Here is a 25472-nt window from a genome sequence, read left to right as displayed (position 1 = left end):
TGTGAGGATCTGGTTGGGGTTTGGGCTCAGGATTGGTTTATTTGCATAAGGAAGGCATGCTCAGGGTTAGTCTTTCCTATCTCTAGGAATTGGCTGGCCCTGGAAGGGGCAGTCTCTTCAGGGTCAGCAAAGCCCAGATGCCAAAGCATTAGAAATACAGAAAATTAAAAAGCATGACTAATACAAACTAATACACCCAATCAGGAATAGACAGATTACTTAGTATCATTTTGCTAAATTTGGTGTTCACATGGTTAGCCCACTATGAACAACAATCTCTTGACATGAAATGTACCTTTCCATCAATTCCGGGACTTCTGCCAGCAAACTCCAGAAAGGTTTTTTTCCATTTGTTTTTGTTTTTTAAATTCAATACTTTAAAACAGCAAAAGGGTTGAAAATAACTGAATCCCTTCTACCGAATAACTAGGTATATTTTACTTGTCCTACACAGCTATATATTATTTGATTTAGAGTCTAACAATAAATGTGTCCACATTAGGGTTCTGATAGAATCCTTAATTAGGCTAGAATTATTAAAGAAATTTTAACTTTGTACATTCACCATCCACCTTTGGTTGGAATCATCTTCTGACATACAAAAGTTAAGAAATAATTGTTAAATGAATAAATAAATGATTAAGTCACCTGAACTCATTGGCAGATTTTTCTTCAGTTTCCCTAAGAGCCTTTTACACTGGTTTCAATATGATTTTCAGAATAAGGAAATTCAGAGGAGTAAAATATGTTGATTATTTTGTTCAAACAAAAGCTAAATCTCCTGTCACTTAAAAATAGCCATAACCAGACATGCCCTTAGAAGCACACATAAAATGTGGCAAGGAACATATATAAATTGAGTAACAATTCAGTTTCAGCTGAACTGGCAAAACCGGCCTTCATAATGTCCTACTCCTTGAGTCAGCAACAATGCACAGAGGGATCAAAGAACATTTAGCAGATGAATAGGATAATGAACTTATCAAATTAGAATAGATCAACATGTGCTAAAAATAACCTGTAATCAAGGAAAGCGACACCTTAGAAATGTGGCATCTTTCCCTTGTAATATTTCTCCTTTTCATTTTTAAACATTAAGGAAAGGAGAAATCATGCATATGGTGTTTCAGTGGAAATGGAATTTTCTTACTGTCCATGTTTAGTTTCCCCATTCCAGTTACTGGAATTTCCCACAGCAATTTATTGTGTAATAAATGTGGGACTTCAAAATAGTGGGGGAAGGATGATTGAGTGGACAACAGGTATTGATACATTTAGATAGCCATTTGGGGGAAAAAAAAGGTTTATCCTCTACACCAAAATAAATTCTAGAGGAGTCAAAGATTTAGATGTAAAATATAAAGCTACATGCATGCTAGAAGAAAGCTTTGGTGTACTGACTTGAACAGAGGAGATGCTTCATCCACCGTGTCACTAAGCAGCCAAAAACAGGGGTAGAAATGGCATCCTGCTGCTTGAGAGGTGCCTAGGCTTTGTGGTAATTGCTGCAGGTACAGCAGAAGGGAGGTGTCAAAAGAAATCCTTCCTCTGCACCATCTGCCCCATCGTGCTCTATGCTTTTCAGGCACCAAAGCTTCTGAGATGAAGGAAAGCAAAGAAGGTATAAATGTAAATCACTAATTTCTTTTTTAATTCTAAAGCTGGTGCTTTATATTTTACCCTGGGGCCAGACAAGTATCGGGAAAAGATTACAGACTGATTTCTTGCTCTTAACTCTCCTGATTCCCAAATCTGAAACGGGATTGAGGTTTCAAAGTGGCCTCACTGTCTCTGGTATCTGCAGGTTTCAGATCTGTGACTTCCATTGGTGTGACAAGGGAATGAGACACTCTCAGCTGTGCCCTCACCCTTCTGAGTTGTTGTCAGACTAGACTGAACCAATTCCAAAGGCTCTCAAGGGATGTGTGCTTGGTGGCGAGCAGGGGAGCTTCAGTTGGAAAGTTTTTCCTTTAGGGTCTGTGGTTTCTTTCTTCTTTGTCACTTCCTTTTCCTCTAGTTAATCTCTTTTTTAAAAAAATTAATTAATTTATTTATTTTTGGCTGTGTTGGGTCTTCATTTCTGTGTGAGGGCTTTCTCTACTTGCGGCAAGCGGGGGCCACTCTTCATCGCGGTGCGCGGACTTCTCACTATCGTGGCCTCTCGTTGTGGAGCACACGCTCCAGACGCGCAGGCTCAGTAGCTGTGGCTCACGGGCCCAGTTGCTCCGCGGCATGTGGGATCTTCCCAGACCAGGGCTCGAACCCGTGTCCCCTGCATTGGCAGGCAGATTCTCAACCACTGCGCCACCAGGGAAACCCCTAGTTAATTTCTTTATCCTGAATTCCTCCCCTCCCATCACCTCCCATACTGCTGCACGCCATCCTCTGACTTGGATGAAAGAAACACATGTCATTCACGCTAGATTTCTCAGACTGGCAGGCTGTTTGGAGCAATGTGCAGTGTTCCTAGCAACAGATTAAGGCACATTCACAGCACTTTAAAAGCCTGCAGGCATTGAAAAATAACAGAGGACTACCTAGTTATATTTGGAACTTCTACTTTGTGGATTTGTGTTAGCTAAGAAACCCAGAAAATTTTTTAAACTTTTTTTTGGTTTATTTTCAATGGAAACTTGGAAGGTATAACCAGGTTTCTAAAACGGTCGTGATGAATTTAATCATGGCACTGAGAAGGAAGGCCAACTGTGTCTATGCTAAGATTTAAAAGTAGGGCATATAAAGTTCACTGGCGGTCACAGGAAGGTGATTCTAATTATCAGGAATATTTTATATTCATTAAGAACTCAGGCACTAGGGTCAGCTAGACCTGTTTTAAAATCCATGAACAAGTTGTTTGTGCAAAAGTTATTTAACCTTCAGTTTGTAAATCTCTAATATTAGCATAAATCACATATATTAAGGTTAAAATGATTAAATATGTATGTGGACTTGGTTTTAGTATAAGGAATAATCAAAAAGCTAATCAACATAGATGTGTAGGGAGGTAGTTTAGCAAATAGAATTGTCACAATTTTGTGGAGGAGTGAGTTTTTTCTAGATCTGGCAAAAGCTCAAAGTTGGGAAAAGTTATCAGGGAGCAGAAGGAAGAAAATAATGAGAAAGGAAAGAAGGTAAATCTGACTATCCCAGAAGAGAGATCTGATCATCATTGTATGTACCCTCCTTCCATGAGGCTTAACACCATATCTTATAGCAGGTGCTTATTTATGTTTGAAGAATGAATAAAGAAAAGGAAGGAGTGAGACCATAACCATAATGGTGGAGGGAACTGGATGGTTGTACAAAAGAATCTCCAGGATGTCCTATCTGAAGTACACTGTGTTAGATTTATCTACAATGATAAAAAAATAAAACAACAAATCAAGAAGAACAGATATGTTAATTACATGGTATGTTTTTATCACAGTCCATAAAGTGGAGGGGGTGAGAAACGAAACCAGTGATCTTTGAACACAGAAAGGGAATGACACACCTGTTAAATCAGAGAGAGAGAGAGAGAGAGAGAGATAGTGAGATGAAGTCAGCATGGTTTCTGGTAGAAGTCAAGAGGTGAACCCAGAGCCTAAACTGGAAAGACCATTAATCTTAAAGAAATGTCAAAATGGGAGGAGGCCCTCAACATAGAAGAGCTGTTGGCATTTGTTGAGAGGCAAAGATTTATCATCTCTTGCTTTGCTTTAGTTTCCCAATGCCTTGCCCATTAAATGCCAATAACTCCATTCATTTATTGTGAAAACTCAAACACTCCTATGCTTTTCCAAACATCCCTCCAGGGAGTGGTACCACCCCGATGGAGAGTATAAAAAATAGGATGAACTATATTCAGAAGTGTAAAGGCTAAGTATCATAATGAAGAGCTTCACACCCTTGACTTTCATGGATCTTGGAAGCTTGTGTTTTAACGCTCTTAAAATGAAAGCAAAGGTCTTGAGTAATTTGTCATTTTGCTGAGGAATGTTTAGAGTGAGACTGATTTGTATGGACCCGTCATTTAGCTAGTTTACTTCATTCTTTTCTACATCTTCTAAAAATCTATGTGGGTTGTTTTTTCTACTTGTATTCATTGGAAACTTAATAACTCTCATAATGTGATTTAAAAACAAAAACAGAACAGCTTTGTTTCATTGTAGAAAAAGAAAAGCTATTTGTAGGGCTTCTAATGAAGCACAAAGGATGTGAAGAGGTAGAAATAAATGGAAATTCATAGACAAAAGCAGTTTGAAATTATGAAATTCAAATTTGGCAGTACTGATGATCTATGTCAAAATGAGTCCACCAAATGTGCTATAAAGCAACAGCAACAACAACAAAAAAGTGATTTGTGAAATTGTTTTAATACCTTTATAATTTATTTTAGGTCTATGTTTATAGGATTATTAAGGGGCCACTCCAAGTTTTCATTTTCTGAAGGAAATTATATGCTATAGAAACATTTGGGAATATAGAGATTCACAAAAATCTGGGCATATGTCCTTTGAGTGTTAAGCATCAAGTTTGTTGATTCCTAAGGGGAACTAACAACAGAACAACAACTAACAACTAAATCTACAGTAGATTTAACCTGTTTCATGATTAACACCTGCAATGACTGTAGGACCAATCCAAGCTTTTGTCTTAGGCAAACCTGAGAAACATGACCTACCCATTTGTGTTACCTTATCTGTGTATGGAATGTCGCCCTCACATTCTTCACATTGTACTAAGTTTAGTGGTGCATGGAAATGTTCCGTATATGTCAGAGAGGAGAAGAAAGAAGAGGTGTCAGGGAAGAGTTGTTAATACTATATCTGTATTTCTTTTCTAAGGCTTCTGTAACAGAATTCGACAAACTGGATGGCTTAAACCACAGAAATGTACTGCCTCACAATTCTGGAGGCCAGAAGTCTAAAATCAAGGTGTTGGCAGGTCTATGCTTTCTTTGAAGGCCTGGGAACGGATTTGTTCCAGGCCTCTCTCCTTAGCCTGTACATAGCCAGTGTCTTTACATCATCTTCCTTCTGTGAATGTTTGTCTCTGTGTCCAAATTTCCCCTTTTTCTAAGGATTACGAGTCATATTAGATTATGGCCTACCCTATTGACTTTAACATAATTGTCTCTGTAAATACCCTTCCTATTTCCAAATAAGTTTACATTGTGAGGTACAGGGGGTTAGAACTTCATCACATCTTTTAGCGGGGGGACACAATTCAACCCAAAACTTTGGATCAAGTAAGGTGATGATAAGGAAAATTCAGAGTACAGGACTGGCTGTCTTATTACCTTCACACTATTCAAAGTGTGGTCAGTGGATCAGCAGTATCAGTATCACCTCAGAGCTGGTTAGGGATGCAGATCATCCATCCCTGTCCTAGGCCTATGGAATCAGAATCTGCATAGTTACCTAGATCCCCAGATGTTTCATTTATACATTAAGGTTTGAGAAGAGCTATTCTAGCTCATAGAATAAAAGCCCCATTCTCAAATGCCAAGAAGGAGAATAAAAACGAACGGTGTTTATATGCAGAGGCCTCATTAATATGTGCACTTAGCAAGTATAGGCCATTATTCCAGCACAGCTATGGCACAGTTATCTATAAAGGGAATATTGATCTCTGGAAATAATTTTAGGAGTTAAGTTTCAATTATCATTAATTTCCTTTATTATAGATTATCCCTTGGGAGTGAACTCAGAAGATCATCATATATAGAGAATGCTCAAATTATTTCTCCTACACTTACTTTGCTTGTGTAAATTGCTTCTTTTCTGCCAACCCGGCCTACAATTTTAGTTGACTCAGCTAGCTGAGTCATAGAACTTAATCCTGAAATAAGGTCCATTGAGGGGAAAAAAAATGTCCCCTAGTATAGGGGAAAAGGCACTTGAGTTTATAACACCGTCTTCTAAGTGATTAAAAGCATGTGAGCTCTTGTTCGCTTACTTCTGCCTTTTCTGTCCCATAGTCTTTGTGCTCCCCTAAAAATGTAATGCACCCAGAAGTTGTGCCTATGTTACATGAAGACAAATAGAAACATAAAACTTGAAAATAAAAGAGGCATAATTAAACTTGTCCTGGAGTCAACTTAGGCAATTGCTTATAACAGCAGGGGAACAAACACAGCTTCCTGAGATGAACTCTGAGGGCACGGTTCTCATGGAGTTGGGTAGTTTAAGTGAAATATGATTGTCTGCAGGATTAAAATATGTTCAGGAGGAATCTGCTCCCCTAAAATCCAGGGTGTCAGCAAGTATGCAACATGAACCATATTCTGATTCCATTGAAACTGCCATGCTGGGGATAATATTGCTGGTAAATTTCCCTACATGGGGATCAACCTTTTTAACTGGAAATTAGACAACTCTTGCTAACATTTGTACCATCTTCTCTTGAGATTTATATTTGGCTTAGGTCCCTAGATAAGTGTTAGTATTTTGAATCTGTTAGCTTTATCTATATATTAAGTAGTAAAACCATACTTCGAGAATGTGCTAGTGGCATCATTTAATTGTCTTCATCATCTTTTCTGTTAGCATTCTTTATTGGATTTGAAAAATGTCAAGAAAGAATGGTGAACATGTATTGCTACTATGTGCCAGCCACTTTCCTAAGTGCTTTACATACTTAAACACTTGTAATTCTTACAACGATGTCATACATTACAGATGAGAAAATTGTGCAGATGAGGAAAACTGTGCAGATAAGGAAATTGAGGCAGAAAGAGGTTAAATAAGTGGCCATGTCAATTAGTGTCAGAGTCAGAATTCCAGATCTGATGCCAGATCCCATGTGCATAACCACTGTAGATACTGCCTCTCAAGAGAGACAAGTAATTATTCTGAATGTCTCATTAATGGGCCAAAATAACTACTTTAAAATGTATTTTTTAAATCTCTTTTATTGCACAGGCAATTATTACTGCAGATGTGCCTTCTCTTTGGGTGGGGGGATTGTGTCCTTCCTCAAGTGATCTATTTTAGGCACATTTCCTTCCAGCTATACACCAAATAAAATGCTTTTCATACCCTCCCTACATCACTAACTCCACACCCCCTCCATTTACCTGCTGTCTCTGTGTACCTGTTGTCTTCTTTATTCACAGGAGGATGCACCTTGGATGTTTCTGCTTTTCCTCTCCTTGCTTCTGCCTCTGGCTGAACTGAGTTCCCCACTTTTATTTATTGCTGTTATTCTGGTCTATATGCAGTTCTAATAAAAAGCATAGGTCAGTTGCCACAACATGGGCATTGTCCATGGCATTCTCATGAACAACTAATTACCTTAGATGATATATAATAAATGTTTGATGCATGCTTAATTCCAGAGGGAAGGGGAAACACAGCAATAGCAATGAACTAAAAATGGTAGCTACTCCCATTGCTCTGGGAAATCATAATGAAACAGGATAGACCCAGTAGAAATAATTGCACAGATTGTCTTTAAATATGAAAAACAGCAATTTATAAACGTATTATTTGACATAGTCCTTGCTTCCAAGTACCTTTCTCAAAGAGGAAAGTGTCTATATTGATTAGAGTTTGGATATCAGAGGATAGAGACTTTCTAGTGGTCCATACCTTTTATCAATATTATTTACTCAAATTTGAATCCCTGATAACATTGTTTATGTTCACATAGAACTTCTTTATCACTGCAGATAAAACATTAAACCTGCATTTGCCTGATTATAATTCTAACATTTTTGAGAATAAAATAATTTCACTCTGTTGACCAAGTAGATGCAAAATAAATGCTAATTTTAACTGGAGTTAATTTAGAAGGTATAAAGTACCCTTCTTAAGAAACTCAGTGACCTGTATCTGGCTGGAGAAAATAGAACAAAACAAAAAACAAAAAACACATGACAGAATAAACTTAAGTAAACTCTGATAAAAAAAGAAAACTAGGGCCAAGTTCAGAATTACTTAAGGTAGATGAGAATTATTTTTTCCTGAATTGCATTTTAAGTCTTGCCTTTAAGCAGTGAGCTTGTGTAATTGAAAGCCATGAAGAAAAGATAAGTTTCAGAGTGGACACAGGGCCCAGCAGTTATGCAAGTTGTGATGAACAGAGTGGCCCCATGTACAAAGCATTGTAATTGGCCTGTCCTGCTCCACAGGTGCCAAGACTCATTCTGTATTATATATCATATGATTTGCTTCTCATTCATAACTGTTGTGTATACAAGGCTTTGAATATTTAACAGGATTGTACCTGATGGCTATGACTTTGGCTTTGCAAGTTGAAAAGAAGCCCATAAAGTGTGACATTTTTAAGAGATAAACATCCTACCTGTGATGGACCAATATTATTGAAATACAGCCTCTATACATGAAAGTTCAGGTATTAATTTGATTTTGTATTGAGACACAGCTTGTTGGTAATGGCCCTTACCAGTCTTAAAGCCGTCATGTCACTTGATCAAAAGGAGATTATCCATATTACAAAGTCCCATAAATTAAGGGTAGAAGTAGACAGAGAGATACATTAATTATGTAATTAGACAACATATATCAATTTATCCAACATGAAACTGCTGATCATTTTAGGTGCCTTATTTGATTTTTGTCTCTTCTTTTTTTGGATTTGGTCTCTCAAATGTTACAAAGATGTTCTAAATGAAGACATTAAAGTAGCTACCTTAACATCTATAGAGAATCCCAAAGGATGTTGTTTTGTTTTGTTCACCAAAGTTCCATTTTAGACTTACCTGTTACTAGTTTTCAAATGTAATCTAGAATGATTGTTCAGTAGAATATCTTCATTCAATAGAGCATATTCCTGTATGTTCAGTAGAGTCTGTCTATTAAAACTTTAGTGTTTCTTGATGAAAACATTCTCCTGACACTGTGGCTGTAGAAGTAATAATAGTCTCTATCAATTCATTTGAATGTCTACATATTTGCACATTTTTAGCAGATAATTTGTGGTCAAAGACCAGAGAAAAGAGGAAACTTCTCCCACAAGTGATGTTTCTAGTAATTGAAAAAAAGAGAAACAAAGTATACTGTAGTTTCCTGCAACTCATAAATCCTCACTCTTGAAATGGGTTAGGTTGAGTCTCTATTAATACAGCTTCTAAGAGAGAGGGCGGATCCTCTGTGGTTTTTTCTTTTTTTTTTTTCTTTTTTTTTTTTTAAACAGTGGGAACATCACTGAACATCGAATAGGATGGAGCTATATAACTTGGCACAACTCTTTTTTTTTTTTTAAGATCTTTATTGGAGTATAATTGGTTTACAATGGTGTGTTAGTTTCTGCTTTATAACAATGTGAATCAGCTATACATATACATATGTTCCCATATCTCTTCCCTCTTGTGTCTCCCTCCCTCCCACCCTCCCTATCCCACCCCTCTAGGTGGTCACAAACCACCAAGCTGATCTCCTTGTGCTATGCAGCTGCTTCCCACTAGCTATCTAGTTTACTTTTGGTAGTGTATATACGTCCCTGCCACTCTCTCACTTTGTCACAGCTTACCCTTCTCTCTCCCCATATCCTCAAGTCCATTCTCTAGTAGGTCTGTGTCTTTATTCCTGTCTTGCCCCTAGGTTCTTTATGACCTTTTTTTTTTTTCTTAGATTCCATATATATGTGTTAGCACACGGTATTTGTTTTTCTCTTTCTGACTTACTTCACTCTGTATGACAGACTCTAGGTCCATCCACCTCACTACAAATATCTCAATTTCATTTCTTTTTATGGCTGAGTAATATTCCATTGTATATATGTGCCACATCTTCTTTATCCATTCATCCGATGATGGACACTTAGGTTGCAGCTCTTTGTTTGTATTGGCCACACTGATACTTTTCCTCAGTCTCTTTTTATTCTTATATTTTGTTTACTTATTGGGCAGACTTTCAGGTCAAATTGTCAGGCAAGAAAGCTTTCATTCATTATTCTATTCTAATTCAAGTTTATATCTCAAGGCTAGTGATTGAAAGTTGTCGTATGAAATGTGTGAAGAGGAACTTTCTTTTCAACTTATAAAATGTTACTAAAATGATATTCAAATGTGACAGGAAGAAGGGATCTTGCAATTCCCTTCTTTTTCCTAGTGAATTCAGTCATTCTAGCACATGTCTTTTTATTTCATATTGCTTCATATTCTTGAGAGAAAATGTATTGCAAAACTGTCTATTTAATTTCATGTCAGCTTTAAGACAACTGATATTTGGTTAATATGAATGGGAAACAATTTTAAATATTTAAAAACTCTCATTTTAAGCTCTGTTGGAATAAGTACACATGTTTTTCAACATTGGTATAAATTTGTTTAAAATTTGTAGATTTCAAAATGCATGCCTGTGTGCTTTTCGGTACAAATTTTGACATATCCAAATTATGTTATTTACTAAAATGGGAAGTATGGGTAGATTTTTAAACTCTGAACTCAACTACTGATGCGTCCTATTTTAAACAAATATACTGCATTACAAAGTTTCCTATTTCTCCCAGATGGGTATAAAAGTAGAGGAAGTTATTTTTATCTTTAACAATCATTTCATATAATTTCACATTTTTCAAGACAAGTTTTTCAAGGAGAAAGTAGTGATGGAAGACTTCTCTCTTTAGATTCTTTGAACACCAATAATTTGGGGCTTGTGCATCATTGAGATGATAAAAATAATTACACTAGACTTTTATTTACCCAAATACAACCCCATGAAGTGGTCATAGTGTCATTTCCTTCTCACAGCAAAGGAAACAACTGAGTGTTAGAGGGATTGAATTACTTCCCCAACTATCAAATAGCAGAGTCTGGGTCCAAACTCAATTGGCCTTGAGACCAAAAGAGGCCAGGAGCTCTTAAGTTCTTGCTTAATCAACCCTCCTCAATTCAATTTTATAGCCTGCCAAGGAGCCTGCTGGTGCCTAGGCCTGTTTAACACTGCTGAATGAAATATGTTCCCTGAATGTGTTTTATACATAGGTGTGCTAGGGTGAGGCCAGAGGAAGAAATGCTCAACATCATTTAACCAATGTTGGCTTTATGTATATTGCCATACAATATAAAATCTGCTGTATGTATACTGGACTTTTGTGTCCAGTTTCACTGGAAGAAAAAAAAATTCTAATAAAAACAAACAAAATGAACAAATAAAACTATTGCTATAGTAAAATAAAATTAATGGTGATAAATGTAGTAAAATGTAATACCTGTATGGGGCTTATATAAGTCAGAAACTATTCCATGTAATTCTTATTGTTACCCAATAAGATAAGTTCTATTATTCTCATTTCATAGATGAGGAAACTAAAGAGGTTAAATAATGACTTCTCCAAGGTCTTGGCTAGTAAAGAGTGCATTTGGAATCAGAACTCAGGCAGTCTGGCTCCCAAATCTGGGCTCTTAAACACTATGCTATTCAGCCTCTGGATTGTAAATAATAATAATAACATATATTCTCACTGTGTACCAGGCACTATTCTAAGCATTTATACCAAGCCTGTTTATGTGGACCTTCCCCATAGGTAAAAGAGACCAGAGAGAGCAAGAATATGTCTCTGAAACTACGGAATATTTTAGGTATAATAAAAAATGTGTTACCTGTTGAACATATGTCCCATAGGTACTGTACTTGAGTGATTAAGAGAAGATGCATATGTACCCCTCAAGAGGAATTTCAGAGTTTCTCTTTTGCAATAAATGCATAATTAACATCATTCAGGTATTCTATGATGTGTTCTGTCCCCCAACCCTGACCCCACAGTTGAGTGCAGTGGAAAATAGATGGGAGTTTTAAGGCCTGTGTTCACTCTATGTGTGCTTCAAGCTCTCTTTAATTTCTATGAGCTTAGAGCATAGGCTCTGGAGTCAGGACCTCTCTTTTCAAATCCTGACTCTGTCCCTGTTACCCAGGTGACACTAGGCAAGTTACTTAACCTGTTTTTCTCACTGCCTGCATCTACAGATGGGAAGGATTAACATTAGATACATCAGAGGGCTATGGTAAACAATGTAAAACATTTTTGTGTAGTTATTACAAGACAATGAAGAAGTCCTCCTGGTCTTTGAAATGTACAAAACATAATGAAACTGCCACTTTACCTCAATCGGGTCCCATAAAATGAGAAGCAATAAAGAAAACCAAGTCAATTATTCCACGGTCATGAATTCAACTCATGAGGAGAACTGGCAAGGCACGTTATATACACATCAGCTGTGGCAAAAATAAGTCAACATTGTTTGTAAAAGGCCTGTGATGTCTGGATTACCAGCTGTCTGGAAAAAGGAGAACATAGCTTCCTTTTTTGTTTAATGTGGTCTGCCAGCCAGCTGGCATTAGGGGAAGAGGAAGGGAGCTCATGTTGATTGAGTGAGTGTCTGTGCCAAGTGTATTGTGTAACTTGTCTCGTTTGGTCCTCCCAGCTCGTTGGTAGGGTGGTATCAATACCCCTGATGTACACATGGAATACAGACTTAGGGAGGTCAAATAACCCAGCCAAAAACCTACAGGTAGTAAATGGGATTCTGACTCCAAATTTAGTCAGGTCATGCCACTGAGTACTTTTTTTTTTTTAATTGAGGTATAGTTGATTTACAATGTTGTGTTAGTTTCTGGTGTACAGAAAAGTGATTGTTATACATATATACTCTTTTTCATGTTATTTCCATTATGATTTATTACAAGTTTTTTTTTTTGTTGTTGTGGTACTTGGGCCTCTCACTGTTGTGGCCTCTCCCACTGCGGAGCACAGGCTCCGGACGCACAGGCTTAGCTGCCATGGTCCATGGGTCCAGCCTCTCTGCGTCATGTGGGATCCTCCCGTACCGGGGCACGAACCTGTGTCCCCTGCACCGGCAGGCGGACTCTCAACCACTATGCCACCAGGGAAGCCCCATATTACAAGTTATTGACTATAGTTCCCTGTGCTAAACAGTAGGACCTTGTTGTTTATCTATTTTATACGTAGTAGTTTGTATCTGCTAATCCCAATCTACTAATTTATCCCTTCCCCCTTCTTTCCCCTTTGGTAACCATAAATTTGTTTTCTGTGGCCATTGACTGCTCTTGATAATGCTAAATATACTCATTGTTGACCAATTGGAGTTAGCAGTAAAAATAAAAAAATTCACATTAAGAAATACCACATTTCGGGCTTCCCTGGTGGCGCAGTGGTTGGGAGTCCGCCTGCCGATGCAGGGGACACGGGTTCGTGCCCTGGTCTGGGAAGATCCCACATGCCGTGGAGCGGCTGGGCCCGTGAGCCATGGCCGCTGAGCCTGCGCGTCCAGAGCCCGTGCTCCACAACAGGAGAGGCCACAACACTGAGAGGCCCGCATATAGCAAAAAAAAAAAAAAAAAAAAAAAAAAAAAAAAAAAAAAAAAAAAAAAAAAAAAAAAGAAATACCACATTTCACATTAAGATATTTCAAAATTGTATAATCAACAAATATTTATTTATAAATGACCTCTATTTTTTCCTCATCCATAATTGACTCAAAAGCTTCTGGTGTCTTTCATTTCCCTTTTTGTTCTTGTCCTTTATAATTTTTCATATTTCTTCCTTATTACTAAGGTAAAAATGGAAAATTGTGGAAGGGCTGAATATTATGTACCAAAGTAAGAAATTTTAAATGTGTGAAAAAATTAAAATACATAGGGTTAAAAGTATACTAGACTTTTTTCTTGTAAGTATCCATATCCATAAGAAATCAATTCATGGACAAAGTGATAAATTTGTCATTATTGAGTCAAATATGCAAGTTACTATTAGGATTTTTGTGACTCCCGTTAAGTTTTTAGAATATTAGATTGATGGTACAGTAAGATTTTCTATTTAGGTTAATACTGCCATTAAAATGCTAGATTAGTTAGATAGCTCTTTTATTTTCTCTGTTTGTCTCGTAACATAAAAGAAGATGAACAGAATTAAAACTGCACCATTTGTCAGGAAACCTGCATTCTAGTTCTACGTTCTATTATTATCTGTGATTTATAGGTAAGGAAAAGTTAAATAGCTAGTAAGTGGCAGAGCTAATATCCAAATTCAAGATGCAAATAACAGAAGATCCAAAGGGGACTCATGATAAGTAAAATTTGATAGTAGATTCATAAATTTGGACTTGAAGTCTTTTTACTCATCCATTGTAGATCAGAAGGCAGATGGTGGTTTTTAATCATTCTCTGAATAACTTGCAATTTCTTAGCTAATAAAATAATCAAATTTAAACCAAAGGGCGGCAATGGCACCAGTGAAAAAGCTTGTGGTGAAGGGGGGCAAACAAAAGAAGCAGGTCGTGAAGCTTACTTTGTGGTACGCGGGCCTCTCACTGCTGTGGCCTCTCCCGTTGCGGAGCACAGGCTCCAGACGCGTAGGCTCAGCGGCCATGGCTCACGGGCCCAGCCGCTCCGCAGCATGTGCGAACTTCCTGGACCGGGGCACGAACCCGTGCTCCCTGCATCGGCAGGCGGACTCTCAACCACTGCGCCACTAGGGAAGCCCATGAAGTTTACTCTTGACTCTATCCATCCTGTAGAAGATGGAATCATGGATATTGCCAATTTTGAGCAGTTTCTTAAGGAAAGAATCAAAGTGAATGGAAAAGCTGGGAATCTCGGAGGAGGTGTTGTAACAAATGAAAGAAGCAGAAGCAAGATCACTGTAACTTCCGAGGTGCCTTTTTCCAAAAGGTATTTGAAATATCTCACAAAAAATATTTGAAGAAGAATAATATCCGTGATTGGTTACACGTAGTTGCTAACAGCAAAGAAAGTTACGAATTACGTTACTTCCAGATTAATCAAGACGAAGAAGAGGAAGAAGATGAGGATTGAAACTCAGTTATCTGGAGAATTTTGTATGAATTTTTTTTTTTTTTTTTTTTTTTTTTGAGTACGTGGGCCTCTCACTGTTGTGGCCTCTCCCGTTGTGGAGCACAGGCTCCGGACGTGCAGGCTCAGTGGCCATGGCTCACGGGCCCAGCCGCTCCGCGGCATGTGGGATCTTCCTGGGCTGGGGCACGAACCCATGTCCCCTGCATCGGCAGGCAGACTCTCAACCACTGCGCCACCAAGGAAGCCCTGTATGAATTCTTAAATAAAATTTAGCAAACAAAATGGTGGTTTTCCTTGTATCTCTGCAGTGTGGATTGAACAGAAAATTGGAAATCACAGTGAAAGGGCTTCACTTGGGCTGCCACTCACTTGTTTGTAATTAAACTTTTTTCTGCTTGAAAATTTCATTTCTTGTGGTAGAAATACGAAAATAGAAGGATAAGACTCCTTCAAGGGAACTGACTACTGTTTGACATTGAGAAGGTGGATGAGGGCATGGAGATGTGAGTTCAGTCACTATTTTACACAAAATGGAGTGAGTCAGTTTCATCTGATACTTTTCTCAAAGATTGAGGAATACAAATGTGGGAACTCCTAATTCACTGAAAGCAGATGCAGCGACTTGTTTATGCGGTTCTCTTTTTGGGAAAGTGGCAATGTCGATAAAATGCAGGCTACTGGGGCATTTGTCTTTTCAGTTTCTGATTACAAATTACTCTTGACGTACACAGTTACTATGTATGTTAATCCTTTTTCTTCCTGTAGAAATAAAACGTGGTCCTTTTGTGTCGCTGCCTATTCTACTACCCCTCAGGAAAGGGTCTGGAGAGCGACTAAAAGTCACAGGTGTTCAATTAAGGAAAGGTCTACAAAATATGAATTTGTAAACAATCATTGTTTCTACAAGTCTTTGCACCAAACTGTCACTTTGAACCCCACCAGGGGGAGCTGGAGATGAGGAATAGTGGAGCTTCCAAAGGTGGGTGTCATTGAGGTTCCCTGGGGTCAGGATCAGAATCCCAGAGTTCTGGAGTCTTACCACGGGGGCAGGTGTGAAGGAGAGGGGCCTGGGAGACAGCTCAGGCTGAAGAGAAGTGTTGAGATGCCCAGGGAGTAGTCCCTTTCACACCATTTAGGCCACGGCTGGGCTTAAAAGCCATTCTACAAACTGACACGTTAAGCAGGGCCAAACTGAAAGGGGTTCCCACGATACTGGGGGTTCTGCTGCCATATGTGTAGAGGCTAGAGGTCTGTGAAAGGTCATCAATGAGATTGTAAAAATGTGATTGTTGCTGATAGAATTTCAAGAGTGACTTTGAGAAGAGACCCTGATGCCTTATGGTGCCCTCCTAAAATCTGAATTCTACAGGACTGTCTGCATTGTATCAAATTCATGTTTCTCAAGAGCTTGCCTAGGGCTCATTTCCACACCTGAAATTCTTGTGCTCTTGCTAGTTGCACAGCTGGAAGTTAAATGTTTTGAGTCGTACCTTGGCTCCAATTTAACATTTGGTGCTCCTTGTGTTGAATTTAATATACTAAGGCTTTGCAATTTCATTTGTGGTAAAAGCTCTAACATTTTCTATTTCTATGCAAATTTCTTGAAGCAGAATTGTTTGCATGTTTCTCTGCCCTAGAGAAAGCAGTGTTTCTTTCAAACTTAACTGAGGCATCAGTTGCTCTTTGGTGCTGTCCATTACCATGATTATTAACTTTGTTAGCAAGTTTGTGACTTGGGTTTGCAAATTTTACTCGTTTGTTGCATTGATGTTCCCTTGTAGTAATTCTTAGTTTGGTTGTAAAAAACTTAGCCCTGGGCTGAAATTAGCATATATATATATACATATTTTTTTAACTATTCTCAGAATTTAAAACTTGTAATAAAATTGAAGATAAAAGGTTTTTCTATGCCTTTTTTGAACTCTTGTATTTTGACTTTTGATCACATTTTATATTAAAGTGGCTAGCACATGGCTAAAAAAAAAAATTTAAACCAAAGAATACCAATATTGCTTGACTATTAATTCCAGCTGTTGGGATAAATAGAAATTTAGAGATTGGTGTATAATAAGAATAAGAAAAGAAATAATGATTCTTTATATATAATGTTATATTTTAAGATAATTTCTCACCAATACAAATTTGTGTATATTCATGGTGAGACATTTTTATGGAAAGTTTGTTCATTCAAATCTAAACCTTTCTCATGAGTCAACATTTTTCTTGTGATTTTTGTTAATACTCGGGGGGAATTTTTTTTTAACATCTTTGTTTTGTAGAATTAATAGTGCAATATTGAATATGACATGGAAGATATTACAGTGCTATTAGATTAAAAAAATATGCAACTGTAATTAGAGTAAACTTCAGTTGTTTTCAGGATAAAAATTGTTCTACATTGTTTTTCATTCCTACAATGGACGTAAGATATGTATGTGAGTGTACACACATGCACACGAGTGTGCAAACATGTGTGCAAGTGTTGTGCAAGTTGTGCCTGAGCAGGGTAGAGTACGGGATGTGTGTACTGATAGTGGTCTTTAAAGACAGAGCAAAACATTCCATTTTATTAGATTACATATATATTGAACTTAGCACATTAAGATTTAAAAAACTAAGATCAATAGAGATCAAGCAGCTGGCTAAAGTCACATGGCTAGTAAGTGGCAGGGTCCCATTCTAACTGAAGTCTGTCTTCCTCTCAAACTATAGAAACATTAATATATACATTCATGTAATGCATTACTGTATATCTGTGTACATATTTTGAAACTTAAATACAATATTTGCATTTGCTTCCTTAGGATTTTTCTCTACTTTTAATATTCCCACTCCTTTCAATACAAGTTTTGCTTAAACATGCTTAAGACACAGCAGTATTTCTCATCAGCATCCACCTCATGCAGGGAGAAGTAGCAGCACAACCTTATAAGTTAAATAAATAATAAATGCTGAATTGTGAATTGAAAGCTCCCACTTACATTAATAGAGTTAAAAATTAAGTAAAAAAACAACATTTTCCGTTGGTGGGTATTGGGAGGGTTACACTAGGACTCGTTTTTTCTAAACAGCAAAAATTTCAAAGTCATTAAAAATTTTATTTAGGTTTATTTTATTTAGGTTTATTTAGCTACTAAGAATATGTAAAGATTTATTGGTGATTACACTTTTTAAAGTAAAAATATAGGATCTTTTCATATTTCTGGTTATTTCCTTATTTTATGGAAAGTCACTGACATTGCTAGAAGGCAAAAAAAACAAAGCTGCCTTCTTACAGCAACTTGTCTTCACCCTCTGCCCTGCTCTCTGTGAGTTAAGAGGATGGGGAACACCATTTCACCATCACAGGTCAGGATTTTTGATTAATGATGCTTTTTGTCGAGACATACTACTTTAATATCTTACCTTTTGCTTCTCCTGTAGAATAAGTCAGACATAACTCATCATTATGATGGGGGAAGTGCTTTTTTGAAGTCAACACTTTTACATTTCCTATTGGAATAACAATGAAACAATCAATTAATTACCACTTAATGGTAATGGGTTCATTCTCACATATCACAGGGTGGTTATTAACCAACTTTCACTCTACCCTGTTACCTTGAATAAAGATAATTTGTCAGGATTCCAATACTGTATTTATTACCATGCTGTGGGTCTCAGAAAAATCGATTTCTGGCCTTTTAATTAGGAACAGCAATAAGCAAATAGATTTGCACAGTTTGATATCTGAAATATAGTTAAATAGAAAGCTACCTTTCAGTCAAAGGACTACCTTTAGAACTATATCATTATTTTCATTATTTATGTTTCAGGATAAGATATCACAGCAAGATTTACAATAGTTTTACCACCATTTCGTAGCTTACAAAGGCTAGAATATAATTCAGCCAAAGTAAATCTAAATCCATAGATTCTTTCGAAAGATTTTAGATGTCAGCTGGTTCTAGAAACAAAAGGGGGAATTTTGAGGGTACATCCATCTATGAACTATGTTGGGAATTTCTAGTTATCATATTTCTACTAAAACTTTCGGAGTACATGCAAAAACTTCCACCAGTAAATTTTTATAACAATATAATACTTCGGGCTTCCCTGGTGGTGCAGTGGTTGAGAGTCCGCCTGCCGATGCAGGGGACACGGGTTCGTGCCCTGGTCCAGGAAGATCACACATGCCGTGGAGTGGCTAGGCCCGTGAGCCATGGCCGCTGAGCCTGCGCGTCCGGAGCCTGTGCTCCGCAACGGGAGAGGCCACAACAGTGAGAGGCCCGCGTACCGCAAAAAAAAAAAAAAAAAAAAAAAAAAAAAAAAATATATATATATATATATATATATATATATATATATATATATATATATAATACTTCAATATCTTCACTTGATCTGCAATAAATATCTAATAAGAAGGATTAAAGTATCATCTGATTACTTTGAATCCCCAGAAAATTTGCCTGACTTATTTTTTCATTCATTTAACAAATATCTGTTCATTTGTATTATGTGATAAGTACTATTCTGAGTACTGGGAATATCGCAGTGAATCAAACTGACAAACTGTCCTCAATAATCTTACAGTATAGACACCAGAAGTTATATAATTACAGTGTATTGTATATATAAACAATGCTTAATAAGATAAATGTAAAGCATGCCAGGCAGCAAGGACTATAAAGAAAGATGTAGCAGAGGCAGAGAAAAAGAGCACAGGGTGGGTGGAGCAGGGTACTATTTTATGTAGAATTATCAAGATACACATCTCTGAACCAAAGCCTAAGGGAGGTTGCTGTGTAATGAGCTGTCCAAACAGAGGAAATGGCAGATGGATAGGTTCAGATGTGAGACTGTACTTGGCCTGTTGGAGGAACTGCAAGGAAACCTGTTTAGGGGGCAGATGAGGTCAAAGATTAGGGCACACGTAGCATCCTCATTGGCTAAGGAAGTGATGATCTGTTTATTCACAGCATTAGAGCTTAGGGTTCAGGATATGGTGGCATTTGGTGGGTCACACTGCCAAGGACCCAATCACCCATCCCTCAAATTTCAGGTTTAGTAGTTTAATGTATCTCAATGCTGTAGAAGAATTATGTTTGTTTTTCAGATGAAGACATCTCACAATAAGTGAATCTAGGTATGTTATACATGATTACATAATAAATGGCAGAGCTGGTAGCCTCATCTATGTTCTATAACTTTTCTCCCAGTTCACCACACTGTCTCTGCAGTGAGGCAAATCCGCTATGTCCAGTTCTGTACCCCAAATCAGAAAAATGTGGGCTGACCAATGAAATGTCTCCCATTTGTCAGTTTGTTCATATGAGATACAAAATATCCAAATTGTATATTTATATACAGGAAGACAATGACATGAAATGATGACTGCTACAGAAATCCTGTGTACATGAACTGAAATCTCAGAGGCAACATATAATGGTCAGCATTTTCAACACACTTGACAAATGGCATTTTGAATTTACAAAATTGAAAAACTAAAAAATTACATTCCTATGGACTAAAGACTTATAAACACTATTTAAACTCAAGAGCCTTTGTAGATAATGTCTCTGGTGTGTTGTTAGCTGGTGTAAATTCAGCACAAAAAAAATTATGATAAGAAGGAAAGTTCTAAGAGTAACATATTGGTCAGCTTTGTCTTGGGGAAATTATTTATTCCCTTTTCTCAACTTTCCCACTTATAAAATGAAGGTGTTATAAAACATTATCTCTAAGTCTCCAAGGCTCCCTGTGGAAAGTTCCAAAATTACATAAATCCATTCATTTCTTGCTGCTTTATTTCTCTCTTTTCCTTTAGCCTACAAAGCCCAGAAGACTTGTAGTTCAGTGACCGGGTTTCTTCCACCAGATCCAAAGTGGAACTGGTGTTTATGCTGAGCCAGTGAGTGAGCTCAGACACCTCGTATGCACTTGGTCCCTGGAGTTCTGCCACTTGAAATGGTATTTTCAGGGATGACTTCACAATATAAGAAACAGATACTCAGCCATGCTCATCATTAGATCCAGAACCTAACAGGCAGCATTTCTAAGAGAAAAACAACAACAACACTTCATACCTTTAAACTTCTGGGGTTGCCCTAAGAACAAGGGACTATTTACTGGACATTATGCTTTTCAAGGTCCTAGCTTTATGTTAACTTTGTTTTGTTCTTATAGCAGTAGTACCAGGTGACCAGGTGTCATCTCCTTTGTGTGAAGCCTACCACTATCACTTCTGAGGATTGCAACTAATATCTAATATTGGTGGACCTCTTTCCATTTTGAAACAATTTTCTATGTTCCATCTCATGTAATATTCACAGTAGCTCTGTGAGTTTGTTTGTATTAAATTATAAGCCCAATGTGATCAAATATTATTTGTGTATACATGTGTGTATGTAAGAAAGTGAGAGGCTGAGCCAAAGACCAACTAAGTTCTTCAGACTCTAAATCTGCTCTTCTCTAAACCACAGAAAATCTAAACCTGAAATGTTGGAACCAAACTTGACTAGGGTACACAGGAAAAAGGCTCTGTGAAATTAAGCCTAGACATACTGATCCTATATTTGAGTGAGAGCGATCAAATATAGGATCAGCTTAATTAGACAGAGTCTAACAGCCTACATGAAGAATCTGAGATTCACATGATATTTACACTCTGTGTAGAAAAGTAGGATGCTGAGAAGTTCCTCATTCCCTCAGTCGGGCCTTGAAGTTGGCCTCTAGAAGTGATGTGCTATTCACGCACAATTCTCTTGTGGACATGTGTTTAGGTTTGTCTTGAGTGAAACCTAGGAGTGGAATGGCTGAGTAATTTGCTAAGTGTATTTTTAACTGTGTGAGAAATTGAGCAACTGTTTTCCAAATGATTTGCACAATTTTATATTCTCACTAGTATATATGAGAGTTCCAGTTGCTTCACATCTTTGCTACCACTTGGTAATGTCAGTTTTTAAAAAAAAAAATTTGGTTATTCTAGTGGGTACTTAATGGAATTTCATTGTGGTTTTAATCTGATTTTCTCTGATGACTAATAACATTAAGTGTCTGTTTATGAACTTTCTGGCCTTTCATATATCTTCTTTTGTTTACTGTTCACATATTTTCCTAATTTATTTGAAGGAGCTTATTATCTCCTCATTAATGTGTTGTACAAATTCTTTATATATTATGGAAAGAAGTCTTTTTTCAGATAGATGTATGTATTGTGAATATTTTCTCTCAATATGGAGCCTGCCTTTTTGTTTACTTAACCATGTCTTTCTAAGAACAAGTTTAATTTTGATGAGTTCTAATTTACAAATATGTCTATGTATTAGAAAATTTACTGAAATGAAAATAAAGGTATTATTTACTAGAAAAGCCGTACGTATAGAATGATCTCATTTTGGTTAAAAAAACATCCTTATGTAGATAGATATAGATAGATATACAGAGATAAAGATGTTTTAATTTTGTTAGTCTTGCTTATCAGCACTTACTTTTTACAACGCGTGTGTCATGCTTTTGTAATAATAAAAGGCTTTTTAAAGAAATTATGTAAAATAAGAAGTGAAAGTATCTTTCTTGTTCTTCCCTTCCAAACCTTCTCTTAATACTAAGCTCTCTTAACATTTTAGTACATTTTTCTAGGACTGCTTTTATGTATACTCATAATATTTCAAAAAATATGATTATACTGTACATTTTTTGGCAATTTACTTTTTAAAATTTAAGATATCATGCACATCTCATAGATTTAGATACATCAAAAGCTATTTATTATTCCCCCTTTGCTGGATATATAGATTGTTCCCATTTCTGTTGTGCTATTATAAGCAATGGCTCAATTAGCATTCTGGAATGAACATGTTTAAGAAATCAGCATTCAACAGGTATTTATTGAGCATTTGTGCTGGTCTCTGTTCTAGACACTGAGGATGTAGTAGTGAGCAGAGCAAACTTTCTGCTCTTCAGGAATTTACTAGTACAGGGTAATGAGCAAAAGCCATTAGCAAGAACAAACTTCCGTGATATTTCAAGGCTGTGAGGAAAGCAGAAAAAAAGGTGATTTCATAAATATTTACTTCCATTTCACAAACTACAAGAAAAAAAAAAAGCCTGTCATGAATACAAAGTAAATGCATAATGTAACAAGTGAGATTACCAGAATGAGTATTGGAATAGAATACTCCCTCTCTGGAAACATTGGAATGCATTGAATGTACTCCATTTCTCACTGTATGTTCATTTAAGAATAAGAAAAGTATGGGTTATAAATTCAAATTTATCATCATGATCAGTTATTACATATATATGTTATTATATATGTATATATATTTCCTAGAATCCATTTACTCTCCCTCGTAATGCCTCATTTCCTATTCAGGAATTATCTCTGTGCAGTTTTAGTGGTAGGAAAATTCTAGGTTTACACCTTTTTTTTTTCTTTTTTTTTTTTGCGGTACGCAGGCCTCTCACTGTTGTGGCCTCTCCCGTTGCAGAGCACAGGCTCTGGACGCGCAGGCTCAGCGGCCATGGCTCATGGGCCCAGCTGTGATCCTCCCAGACCGGGGCATGAACCCGTGTCCCCTGCAATGGCAGGCAGACTCTCAACCACTGCGCAACCAGGGAAGCCCTACACCTTTTCTTAAAGAAGCAAAAGGCATTAGATCCTTATTGCCTCAGTCCAGTAGAGACAGAGACTAGGCACATAGATTTCTTTTGACCATATTATTTATTTATTTTGGTGCTTTCTCTCAGTTGTAAGATACACAGGATAGAGAGAAACAGTTGGAAAGTTCGCTTTTGAACAGTGATTGCAGAGGACACCATAGAAGTTGGCTACTGTGGTATGCTGAGTACTATGACTCTGGATCTCTGCTTTTTATTTTTATTTAATTACTTTTCTAGCCCTCTGAAGCTCTGAAGCCTGGTCCTTAGCCTCCCATTGATTCTGAGCTCATAACACATTCTAATAATTATCCTTTTGATTAAATCAGTCATTTAAAAAAATCTCCTTTGCTTGAAATCAAGAGCTTTAAATGGAACCAATACTACTTTTTAACTTTTTCTTCAGCACCTACCACAAAATAAGTTCCTCCTTACAGTAAGAATTGTGAGAAATATAGAATAAATAGAACAGACACATAGAAACATGTCCCTCTTCAATTAGACATTCATTCACGTAACATTCAAGAAATATTATTAAAAGCCTGCTGCACAAAGCAATGACTAAGCTTCGAGGAGCAAGGGAGACAATTCTAATGTTTATGAAACAAGAGCAAGGCAACAGGGGTACATTAATTGTCTTCAGAACCCTGAACTCATATTAGATGACCAATGCCTGCATATGGTATTTTACTCAATTGATATTCTTTACTATTTATTTAAGCCAGTTTATTATTCATAATGATGTTTTCTACCACTTCATTTTGAAATTTCTCACTTTTTCAATAATAGGATACCAGTAAATGGTGCCTGATGGTAATCAGATCAATATTTTCTTCTTCTGACCCTTTGCTGCAGTAGCATTTGCCTGAAAATGAGTAAATGCTTTGTGCAACTAAGCGGTGTTCATGCAGAGGGAGTTCAATAACTTAACACAGAGCAATTCATGCAAAAGCATGAAAATAAAATGATATCTGGTCTGTTATGGCTCCCCAGTTGGTTTTGCCTCTGTGGACAGGGTGATTCCAAAAAACAATGTCATGGAAAAGAAGGAATTATCCAGGAATGGGAAAAGCCAGCATTCTAAGCAGAAGGGAAACTTCTGTAGAAACAGTAGTTGGCATAGTGCCTTGCGGGTCTGAAGGGACCTGGAAGAGTTTCTTTTACCTGGAGACAGTGAAAGGGGTGCAGCTGGTGAAAATAAAAAATGAATGAATCTAGAGAAATGTATAGATACCAGATATTAAAGAGTCTTTTACACCAAAAAGAATGAGTCTCAAGTCATACAAGCAATCCATAAATTCACAGCCTCAGCTACCACTCACTTTGAGGTCTTAGGGAAAGCTTTTTCCTTCTTTCACATGTTACTGCAGGCCTTTGTGGTCATGAAAACATAGTCTGACCTCCTGCCATCAGGAAAAAAAAATCAGGGGTGGAGATCTGACACCTACCTCATCGTGCACTTGCAAACACACACACACACACACACACACGCACACATGCATACACACGCACTCACACATGATCCCCTTGTGCTTTATGCTCTAATTGAGAACAGCTTGGTCTTGGTCTTTGGTCAGTTCCTCAGCCATGAGCTCTGAAAGACTGGACATTCCCTCAGACATCCCTTGAGAGTTATTTCATAAACTTTTGACATCAGAACCTTAAAGAGATTTACTTAAAGAATGTTCACTTAGGGACAGAGCTGGAAAATGGTCATAGAACAATAGATAATCTTGGCAGATAAAAATAAAAGTCCTTGATAAGTGCCAGGATATTTTAGAAATAAGAGTAAATTGTTTAAATTCATGATGAACTTTACAGTCTGCTGAAATATTCTCTCTTTATAGCTAGGAAGTGTAGTTCCATGTGGTTTTTTTCTCTCCAGATATTTAATGTGAGATTTAGGTCTTAGCATCTCCACAGACCCATGCTAAGAGCTAGCGTTGTGGTGAGTGAAGTTTCTGGGCCAGCACTACATATGTCTAACCATTACAGAAGGCAGGTTCATATATATTGATACATGGACTATTTTAACTGACATTCTCC

General features: G+C 37.2%; 1 protein-coding gene and 1 pseudogene across 2 annotated transcripts in view; both read left to right on the top strand.

Annotated features, from left to right (window-relative positions):
* The window catches only part of ARHGAP24 (Rho GTPase activating protein 24), a gene marked incomplete at both ends in the record, with an annotated part of 409839 nt that overhangs the window by 255704 nt on the left and 128663 nt on the right, over window positions 1–25472 (top strand). The gene's annotated exons all lie outside the window — the stretch shown is intronic.
* LOC307063039 (large ribosomal subunit protein eL22-like) lies at window positions 14192–14783 on the top strand (annotated as a pseudogene). Its single transcript has 2 exons — window positions 14192–14245; window positions 14452–14783. The product of its transcript is annotated as a large ribosomal subunit protein eL22-like (transcript).

Source organism: Hyperoodon ampullatus (assembly GCF_949752795.1).
Source record: "Hyperoodon ampullatus genome assembly, chromosome: 1".
NCBI classification, from domain to species: domain Eukaryota; kingdom Metazoa; phylum Chordata; class Mammalia; order Artiodactyla; family Ziphiidae; genus Hyperoodon; species Hyperoodon ampullatus.
This window is presented reverse-complemented; position numbering and strand designations above follow the sequence as displayed.